The sequence below is a fragment of the Macrobrachium nipponense genome, chromosome 4 (assembly GCF_015104395.2).
Source record: "Macrobrachium nipponense isolate FS-2020 chromosome 4, ASM1510439v2, whole genome shotgun sequence".
NCBI lineage: Eukaryota > Metazoa > Arthropoda > Malacostraca > Decapoda > Palaemonidae > Macrobrachium > Macrobrachium nipponense.
The window spans coordinates 100,856,097-100,865,961 of NC_061100.1; positions in this window are offsets into that span (position 1 = coordinate 100,856,097).

The window sequence follows — 9,865 nt, forward strand, 5'->3', positions numbered from 1 at the left end:
AAACAATCTTTTCGCCTTCTCCTGAATCACCATAAGGCTGACTGGGATACGCCGTTGATTTTGGTCTTCCAACCAAAGCACCAATAACCTTTCCATTTCAATTACGTATTAGACCACTACGCTGCTTAGTTATCACGGTCGCTTTCATAGGAGCAGATCCTTTCACATGTTCAACGATGTGCTCTTTATCTTTGATAATGGTAGCAACGGTCGAACGGCTAAGGCCAAGCGAGCGGCCAATGTTTGTTGGCGTTTCTTCCTTCTCAGATCGCTTTATAATGTCCACTTTAATTTCCATGGTGATGGCCTTTCTTTTCTTCGATGCACTACCATCAGAAGAGTCCGCCTTGCGCTTGGGAGCCATAACAAAGAGCAAAAAGTTACAAAAACGATACAACACGAGGGAGAGAGAGGCAGTGTAAACAACCAAAATGGCGTATGGGCGAGGAATGAGCGTAGCGAAGCGACGCCGTCCTCTCCCCCACAAAGCGTATTCTTCCGCCGTGCGCACGGAACTAGTTCGCGTTTGTTTACGTCGCTTACAACGCTAAACCGCGTAAGACGGAACGACGCAAAATATTATTTTTTATATTTTTATGGGGGCGCGTTCGTAACCACGAAACATCGTAAGTCGAGACCGGCGTAACCCGAGGACTTACTGTAGGTTGTGCCTGTCTGGATAATGTTTTGTTTCTCCTAAATACCTGCTCTCTCATCCAGGCTATGGGTCAAGGGGTCTTCACAACTTTCAAAGCCTACTGTTGGCTTCACAGAATAATCAAGGGTACTGGGGGATTCTCAGTTTGAAAGATGCCATCGAATTCATTGTTGCTGCTTTAGATGAGGCCCCGTGTGCTATTATTGAACATTATCAGGATGAAGATAGCCAGAGTTCACTCATGACATGATCGGCTTCCCTTCTATTGATAGCATCCACAATGACAAGATGAAGTTCCTATTTACAGTAAGGTTTGTTAGGATGGAGGAGGAGAATGTCTCTGAGCTGCTTGAGATCTACAGCGTTTTTCTGACCAATGAGATGACGATGGAGCAGGTTGATAAGTGGAACAAGGAGAATCCAGGTAGGAAAAGGCTTACATGCAAGGCTTAAGAATATCACATTGGCTTCAATGAAAGAAGTCAATCCTTGCATTTCAAGGAGTGGCACTATGGTATCTGTGATGTGTGTGGCCCCAAAGGAATAAAACAAGGTGTGAAAGAAGAAACAACAAGAGGTGAGAGAAGAATCAATATCCTTCTTTGCCCAATTCTCTTTCTTCTGTCCATCCAGACTCAACTTCACCAGTGCTAGGCACCTCTTCTCATTTATTCAATCCACAGAAAATGGTACCCAGAGGAGTTGCCTCTTCTAAAGTAATAACCCAGCCTCCCGGGTCATCCACAAAGCCAGGTATTCTTACTCACTGTCTATGTCATTTAATCTCATAGCTTTTGATGATGAAGACATATAACCATACCTCACTGTTAAGGGAGATGTAGGGTGTCAGACTCATTGCTGACAACTTTGCCTAGACAGATTATGTTATGTACAGAATATTTTACAATTCTGGTATTTAATTCAGTTTTTTCCCAATGCATTGCTTCTATCTTTATGTTCTGTTTGATATTTTATGTATGTTAAAGAAATTCAATCTTGTTTGGGGCTAAGGGATTACTGATAAAGAGAGAGAGAGAGAGAATCATTAAAACCAATTTTTAACACTGCTTTACTTACAACCTCATAAAAAAAGTGCTTAAGACTTAAAGTAGACCTATTTATGCTTTGGTACTCTGCATGAAATTTTGTGAAATTTCCTTAAAATTTCTTGAAGTGTCTGTTGAATTTAATTTGCATGTATCGATAGCAGTTAATGAATAAATGGATCTATAACTTAATGCACAAAATAATAGATTGTACTGTAGGTAATAATCACATTTTAAGTTTTTTAAATTTTTGCTTGAATTCTGTCTAGAGTAGACTCAGGGGATGTTAGTTCTTAGCCATTTTAGTTCAACTTTCCAATTAGATTTCAGCCTTACCTTTCTGCTTGTTACTGTGGGGAAATAATGAGTACTGAATTTTGTTTATAAATCATAAATATAATTTGTAATGTCACATGACCTATGACTGTTAATTTCTAAGTATGTACTCTGCACAGTATATAACATTGGGCTAGGCTATCTCAGTCATTCTGTTCAGTGTGCACCATAATACATTGTCAATAAATGTATGGGAATCTGATTTGCTTGAGAGAAACCAAGTAATTTTCAAAATCTATGGTGGTCACCAAGGAACAGAAAACTGATACTAGTCATGAATATTTGTGAAATGGCCTCTTTTTGGCTACTGTATTGTATACCATTAAACTAGCATAGTTATTAAGTGACTTCCACAATGTGTATACCAACACAAGATTCTGAAAGATCTGCAAGAAAGGAATTGTTTTGTCAAGTTTAAATGTCCCTAGGAACACAACTTTTGCTATGTTCAGATTATGCATCACCAAGGAAATTCAGAATTTTCCATGCATACGGGAAGATTATCTGCTCATTTCTTGCATTTGGATAGAAATTTATTCTTGACATACTTTTTTGTGAAAGAAATACTGTGATTAATCTGGTTCATACAACCCTTTGAATATGCAAGGAAGATCCCTGTCTGGAATTAAACTTATCCCGTCTGTACACCCTCTTGAGAAATTTGGGTAGCCTACTTTAACATAGTAGACATCTGGAGCTGTGATATTTTACTCTCTAGTGTTTGAAAATATTGAAATTTATGTAGAGACATAATTATAATCTTCAAAAAGAATTTGTGTCCATATAGTAACACGACAAGTATGGCCTTCGTCAAATGCATCTCCTATATGACTGCTGTTGTGCCCCTTAAAGCTATTTATTAACCTAACCTAACCTAAGCTCTCTCTCTCTCTCTCTCTAAAGAGACTTTTTCATGGTGTTACTTTTATATTACAGTTTAAGGCTTTCATATGAGATGCTCTTGTAATGCTCTTGTACCAAGGCATCTATTGAGACAAAACGGTTTGTAACACTTTAGGCTGACAAAGGAACCTAGATTTTTAGTCAGTGTGCATCAGAAGAAAAACAAAAAATATATAAACACATACATACACATTATCTCTCTCTCTACACACACAATATATATATCCTATATATATATATATATATATATCTATATATATATATATATATATATATATAAAACATACGTTTCATTATTAATTTTAGAGACTTTTGCGGCAAAATTTTTGTAATATCACAATATTTGTTGGTTGCAAGAAAAATTCTAGTTTAAAACTGTATACTTTCTGAACATATTTCAAATGGTCTTCACGAGTTACAGTAGTCTGATTATTTAAATCTTTACATAAATGGTAAAGCATTACGTACCTTAAAACTGCTTTGCAAACCACTAAGTTGAAACCGCTTTGCAAATAACTGTGTAAACTAGAATTATCCTGAATTTTCAATTAATTCTGAAAAGTCTTGTTTTATCTGACTGCATTGGAAAACCTTACTCAAGCTTAAGATAAGCTTATGTATAGTTATAACAAGGCATGATCCGGCCTTCAGCTTACTCAGGGCGCATGCTAAAATCTACAGACACATAGCACATTGTTTCTCCAACGAAAATTAAGATAAATACGCTATATTTTATTAGAAATAATTGTTCTGTACCGTTTAACATGCTCAATATTTATTTTTTTATATTTTCATTCTAATAAATAAATCTTAAACACCCTAAATTTTCCGTATCTTTAACTCGGCCAAACACCTTTTTTGACCTTTTTAGTCTTTTCCACTGGGCTTTCCTAACAACCCCCCTCCCAACAAGAACAATAACAGCAAGAACAACAGCAAAGTAGAGTGTAGGCCTACTCCCCAAATACGCAAAAAAAAGAAAAAAAAAGAAACATGTGATTCAACATGGATAGCTCATCTGCGACAAGAAAGCTAAACATATCAATTATTAAGAATAAATGATAAAAAAGTTAGTTAAGGGCTAAAGGGACCAAGTTTACTGAAAGAGCTCAATTGTGTTTTTCCATCTAAGTTACCCTAAGGTTTTACGTTGATTCCTGTGACCTCTATACCAATCTAGACATAACATACTTCTGTTATCTATTGGTTGGAGTACTGTGATCTTTCAAAGTACTTTTAATCGTATTATTTCAAATTCAATTTGTAAAAGTGTCTTCCACAACGCGATTTCTTGTTTATTTTTCAATATCAGGCCTACTTTATCTTAGCCATGTTTGTTTTACGATCTGTCTGACCGTAAGCCTATGTCTGAGATATCTTTCTGTGTCTACTTCAGTATACTCTAGTATAGGTTGTTAAGTGATTTAAGAAGTGAAAAGCGTAAAGTTCTAAAAATGACTTGATGAAGTATTATGGTAGTACGATAGTTATAGTTATATAGTAACTTTGTTATCTGTCACTTCGTTTTTAATCAAGTTAGAAATGCAAAGCATAACGAACTTGTGGCAAGTCGAATTTGGAAACCTTCTAGCCACTTAGTGACATACAGGGTGTCCATAAAATTCCAGTACCATTACAATAAATAAATACTTGTAATGGTACTGGGACATTATGGGCACCCTGCATTTTTTTTAGATAGTCAAATTATTTTTAGCTTTAGGATACTCATTTTAGCGTCATTTTAAAGCTGAATGATTTTGCTTTATCGCTGTACGTACCAAAATGCGAAATGAAAATAAGAAAGTGTCAAAATAACTAGCTGTAGTATGTCAGGGGCAAAAAATGTTTATACATTTGCTGTGACAATTGCCGCAAATAAAGTATTTCCGATTTCATATGTAATGTTTTTGCATCGTGAGTAGTTTCATTTATAGCATAGGATCAAGATGAAGGATATATGACCTAATTTTCTAGTGTAAGTAAAGTACATAAAGCATACCACTGGTATAATGCACTATATTTATGATACGGCAGTTCAAATAGAATTTGAACTGGAGATAAAAAAAAGTATTCCTAAAATTTTAACAGCACGCATTATGCCATTAGTTATAATGTAACTGAAGAGAGAAAATTTATAATTTTTGAATGTAGGTACTGCTGCTGACTTTTCATCAGTGTATACGTCATGTAATTAGCTTTCGAATCCCACTTTTTTTGAATGAAAGGGATTTTGCTTTATTGTCATTCGTGCATTTACGTAATATAATGTTATCATTATCACTACTCGTAATTGTTACACGGAAATTCGTGATTGTCAAACGCTGAGTGTGTATATGTAACAATTAAGTCGTACTAAGACACAACGAATTTATAGGTCTAACAAGTTTCGTTCCGACAGAGACGGTTTGAAAATTAAGGAAAAATAGCGGTTTAGTAGCACAAGACGGAAATAACAATTGAAATGGTGTGATGGATACAGATAATGAAATAAATGAAATTTGGGAAATAAATTGATTAGAGGCAGAAGACCAGGTAAATTAGACAATAATGGAAGTTCCCTATGAGAATAAAACTTGAGGAGGAATTAGTACTTTACTCAAATATCACACAAAAATTATGGGAATAAATTAAGCGTGATTAGTTTTACATAGAAAGTGAAGACATTGTTATCAATTCGCAGAACAACTTTGTTTAGAGAAGTATTTTATGAAAGAATGAAAGAAATAAACATTTTTTCATACATCCACCAGGAAGTGTTAGTTTTGAGGGAAACGACTCACTTTAACGCCTTAGAAAATAATTCAACAGTCTCATTACTGAATGCCACAGATATATCTCGTAATGTTTTGCATTGCAATGTAATATTCTTCGCAATCCACATACTTAAGACTCACAACTTCGTCCTGCACGGCGCATGCATGGAAATAGTAACTGGTTCATGTAAGCATGAGATAGGCCTAGTGAAATGCGCAACAATTGTGTCTCATTCAAGTGTGTGTGTTTTTCGTTTTTAATTTTGTCTTTTTTATTCTGTTATCTCTGCATCGTACGTGAATCCAAATTCACGAATGCTTTTGAAGACAATACGAAAATGGGGTACAACATTCCCTCATGCAAATTCAGAACCGTGTGGTGCTTCTGATAGGATAGGTTTATATCTACTGGTTAGATTAATCACCTTTAAAAATATATATAAAAATATCTGCGTAATGTTTGTCATAAAACTGTCTATGTTCTAGTTCTTGCCATATTTATCCCTCCTATGCACAGCTGGTAGCTTGGCTCGAATGATTTTTTTTTTTCTATAGTATTAGGCCTAAAATCTCTACGTTAAAACTTTTGTGAAAGCAAAACCAATAGCAGAAGACTCCCGCTCAGTCATTTCTGTATTCCTGTACCTATGCAACTGACTTTCAATGAGAAAGGGATTCTGAAACCTAATGCTGAATGTGTGACAATACTTAAGGCTCAAAAATAACTTTTCAAACTATTTCCTTTTTGGAGTAATCGAAAACGAACGCCTCAACCATTTTTTTTCTTTGCCTGTCGTTAAAACTTGACAATAAATACAGCTGGAAATGTAGAAGAGTTGTAGCATTAGTTGTGATTTTTTTTGCTAAAATGATATTTGAGTACAACAATAATAAACGATTAAAAAAAAATTAACTTAGACGTTGAGTCAAACGATTTCTTTCAACAACTGATGTTTATAAGCTATACGTTTGACCGTTAATATTATATATTTGATAATTGTGGTAGATTTATTTGTTTGCTGTGAAAAGAATTATATATATATATAATGATTACTGTAATCTGTATTTTACCAAAATAATAAGCATAATATGGTTTGTACTTATTTTATCTTCTTAGTCATATATATATATATATATATATATATATATATATATATATATATATATATATATATATAGATATATATATATATATATATATATATTATATACATATATATAAATATATATATGTATATGTATATAAATAACTATATCTATATATATATATACCTATATATATATATATACTATATCTATATATATCTAATTATATATAATATATATATATATTATATATAGTATATATATTATATATATATTATATATATATATTTTGTATGTAAATATTTATCTATATATATATATAATCTATATATATATTATATAATCTATTATTATATTATTATTATTATTATTCAAAGGATGAACCCTTTACAGAACAAGCCCAAAACAGGGGCCACTGACTTGAAATTCAAGCTTCCAAAGAATATTAAGGTGTTCATTTGAAAGAAGTAACAAGGTTATAGGAAACACTGAGAGAAAAGACCAGTTATTAGCAGAAACCAATGAATAAATAAATAAATAAATAAATATATAAATAAAAAATTAGGAATTTTATAAACAGCAATGGGCGAATATCAATGTGGATTCAGAATGGGAAGATCAACAACAGACCAGATATTTACTCTCAGACGGACAATGGAAAAACTAGGAGTATAATAGAAATATTGTGGCAAGTGTGTGTATAGTTTAAGCAAGCATATTAGATAGCACCCATAGACCATCATTGTGGAATGTTACGAAGGAATCTGGCATACCAAAAAAAAAAAGGCTTATGAACTTGGTCAAAGTATACTACAGGAACAGTAAGAGTTGTGTCCATGAGGGAAGGAAAATTAAATAGGTTTGAGACATTTCCAAATGGTGTTGATTCCTTAGGTACAGATGTTCAAAATATAGAACGTTTGTTTACACCAATCAAAGAAACTGCTGCCAGAGTTGGACTAGAGATCAGTAGAAGCAAAACATGAATGAGGAGATTGTCATGGAACAACCAACAACAACAACAACAGCAACCAAATATGGGAGATATTGAGAACGGAAGGGAGTTTAAACATCTACGATGTGTTAACACCCAGAAATGAGATGGAGACAGAGGTTCTGGCTAGAATTACGGCAGGGAACAGTTGCTTTTTTTTCAGTCTAAAACATCGTTTGGAGAGCAGAGACATCACAAGGTCTATTAAAATTAACGATGTACGTCACCATTATCAGGCCAGTAGTACTATAGTACTATATATGGTTGTGAGAGTTTGGCGCTGACTAAATGTCAAGAACAGAGGCTACTGGTTTTTTAAAATAACATCCTTCGTGGAATAAAAGGTCCCCATTTACGATATCAATGAAGGTGTTTTTAAGAAGGCACAACAATGAAATGCGAGAGGACATATTATGTGGTTAGAATGGAAGAGGTTCTTGTGAATAACTGAAGAGACGCAGCACTCAACAGGGGAACTTGGAGAGGCCTGGTGCAAAGCGTGGCCATAGGCACCAAGATGCCTGAGAGTGAGTGAATGGTAAACAGACAGAAATGTCTGTAAATTATTACAATATATACACGGAGAGTTGTTTTACGATTGAAAAAGACTTTACAGGTACCAGTTGCTTGGCACATAGGCCAAAATTTTAAATTCCAATGCGGTTACTATTCGACAAATTCTTACTACATGGAAACACTACATCAACCAGAGATACTGCTGTAGTCTTATAGTAAAAAAAAAAAAAAAAAAAAAAAAAAGTGGTTGGGGAGGGGGGTTGAAGAGGGATATTTTAACCATTAACGCCCAGTCTCCCTTCACTTATTCACAAGTACCTCCTCTTCTTGGTATTTTCGAGAGAGGGAAAGTGGCTCGGAAAATAAAGGATAAAAAAAAAAAAAAAAAAACTTTACCCTCTTTTAGGCCTATATAGACAACAGCGGAGCGGATTCAGTGCTGGCTACTCTCTCTTTCTCTCTCTCTCTCTCTCTTGCTCTTCCACTAATGACTCTCTCTCTCTCTACCTCTGTCTCTGTCTGTCTCTCTCTCTCTCACTTACCTAAAAAAAAAAAAACATTACGGAAACTCCAAGTCGCGTTAGCCATTACATAATAAAAAATAATGCTCGGATTTTGAAGGTGGGGAAACAATGCTTGGATTACCTAGAGGGTCTCCTCGCTCACGGCTATGGAGAGCTTTTAACATAGGTAATGGAACCGGTCTCGAATTGCGAAATTCGGACTTTAGGACGTGATTTTTGGAGCGCGATTGAGACTTTCGGGATCGTTGGTCTAAAATATTGGAGCACAAATATGATTTTCGATATCGTAGGTCTAAAATTTTTGTACAATTTTGGAGCAGGCAAAAAATTCTTCGTGGTCGTAGGTCTAAAATTTTGGAGTATGAATAAGACTTCCGTGATCGTAGGTTTAGAATTCTGGAGAATGAAAAAAAAAAAAAAAAAAAAAATCGTGATCATAGGTCTAAAATTTTGAGTAAAAATAATAATAATAATAAAAAAAACTTTGCGATCCAAATTCTATACTCTGTTTTTTTCCATCTGTCCATCCGGATGTGGTAGTCGCGCATGGTAACACTGCAACCCGGGCTTTAAATATTTACGTTATGTGTATGTTTTAGGTAAATAAAAGGATATCTGGGTGTACATTTGCAACTGAGAAGTCTTTTAATAGTTTACTGTGTGCGCATTACACCGTTAATATTCGAAATAGGATATTATTTAAAGCCCGGGACGCAGTGTTACCATGCGCAAACACCACAGGCGGATGGACAGATGGAAAAAAAACAGAGTATAGTTATCGTTAACTTATAAATATCTATCTTCTTTTATTTCCAATTGAAAATCTATATATCTTTTTATGTAGAACCAATATCCTGTCACAATCTCTATTATGCAAATGACAATAAACTTAATCTGTAACAAAAATTGTACATTTTTTTTTTACTCTGAACCAAATGACTGATTCAAAGAATCTGATGGAGGTATTGGGTGCAAAATGCATCGTATTTCATTCATGAATATTAATATGCAAATATTTATGCATAAAAACGATGGAATAACTGTTGAAT